Genomic DNA, 1870 nt, shown 5'->3' on the forward strand with positions numbered 1-1870 from the left:
AGTGCAAATAGCTCAGATGTGCAATGCAGCATTAAAACCTAAACAGTACAAACAGAAAACAATGTAATAAAACGTTAGGGGTGAATTTATTATTCCATGTACATTTGAGGTTAATGTGTGTACTGGGCTACTTTTTAGTTACAGCCGCTATCACTGTGTTGTTACGAAGTCAGTTGTGCCAGACAATTTTGGAGGCAGAGACAGACTGTGGGAGGCACTATAGGGAAAAACTTAAACTGTTGGAATAAAGAGTTTTAAAGGGTTAGTGATGGAAAACTTGCAAGTCAATGGGCATCAGTGTTTAAGGTTGGTAAACGCGTACACGCACGCATATAATACTACCCGCCTGACATTGGCATGTGTTATTCAGGTGTCAAAGTTGTGCAGAATTGAAGGAAGAAACCACAAAGACAGTGCCAGAAGGATGCTGGAAGGGTAAAGCCTACAAATCTTGCCACATTAATCAAACATTGTGGTGTCAATACTCAATAAGTTAAAACGCAAATCAGAAATTTAAAAAAATAATTCCTTTACTGGTCATTTTGAAATGTCAAACTTTGTCCGCAATTGTTAACCACCTCAATCTGTATTATATTTTAGGGCTTTAAAAAAATTAAAAAAATTCCAAATTCAACATGAAGGGGGGTGGTCCGCTGCAGAAAGAGGCATTTGAAATGAGTGCACTGAGTGCACTGATCAGAGGTATGTGTATAAAACACACAACATTTACCAGAGAGCTTCTCTCTTGTTTTAACACACTGAATGGTGATACACTATATATCTCGTTTTTGTTTTTAGTTGGCATCCAAGCAAAAGAGAATGACTCCCTGTCACAATTAGTGTAATTAAAGTAAAAAAATTACATCAAGCTTTTCTTTTTTTTTTTTTTTCTTTCTTATTTGGCAGATGCTGTGATGACCAACTTGACCAACTTCACAGAGTTGGACTTGAGGAATGCGGTTGGGAAGCATTTTAAACAAGAAATAAAACCAATAAAACCAATAATCCTTTAAGTTCACTGTTGGTTGTTTTATTTGTTAAAAGTAAACCAAAAAAAGGGTTAATCTTTTTTTATGTTGTCATTTACCCGTAATGTTTTAATGTTAAGTGTGATAACATGCTCTTGATTTGTATTAGATTTTTTTTCTTTTAAATATCTTAAGTTATTTAAAATATTTTATTTTTTCATTTTTATATTTGTATTATCTTAAGTTGTTAAACACTCCAGATTTTTTTATCATAATATTTATATTTAAGTGTATTGTATTTATAACATTTTATTTTGTCATTAATTCTTTTGTATTTTTATCATTTTGTATTGTCTTAAGTTGTCCAAGTTGTTAAAAATGTTATTTTTCTTAATAAAAGCTGTATGTATGGATTGCCATTTTGTTGTCTATTAGACGTATATATGTAGTCGTTTAATAGCCGTCTAATTGATGACTAGTCTATAAATGGGCTATGATTAGACGTCTATTAGATTTTCACTGACAGCCCAAATTTAGCCTAGACCCATATTCACCGTCTATTAGACGTATATATGTAGTCGTTTAATAGCAGTCTAATTGATGACTAGTCTATAAATGGGCTATGATTAGACGTCTATTAGATTTTCACTGACAGCCCAAATTTAGCCTCGTTTTAGCCTAGACGTCTAGGCTATATTTAGACGTCTAATAGACGTCTTTTAAACGCAAAATTGCTTGCTGGGCTGTTTGTTTGCGGATCGGTGTGTTGTTCGTCAAAGTTTAGTGCAGCATAAACATTCTAGACTCACATAACTGTACTTAGATCAAAGATCAAAAACATCTAGTTGATTTATTAGCTTTAGGTGGAGCATAACGAAAGTTTTCTGGCAAATCAGCAGTCT

The sequence above is a fragment of the Sinocyclocheilus rhinocerous genome, unplaced genomic scaffold (assembly GCF_001515625.1).
Source record: "Sinocyclocheilus rhinocerous isolate Xijiao unplaced genomic scaffold, SAMN03320098_v1.1 scaffold6790, whole genome shotgun sequence".
Classification (NCBI taxonomy): domain Eukaryota; kingdom Metazoa; phylum Chordata; class Actinopteri; order Cypriniformes; family Cyprinidae; genus Sinocyclocheilus; species Sinocyclocheilus rhinocerous.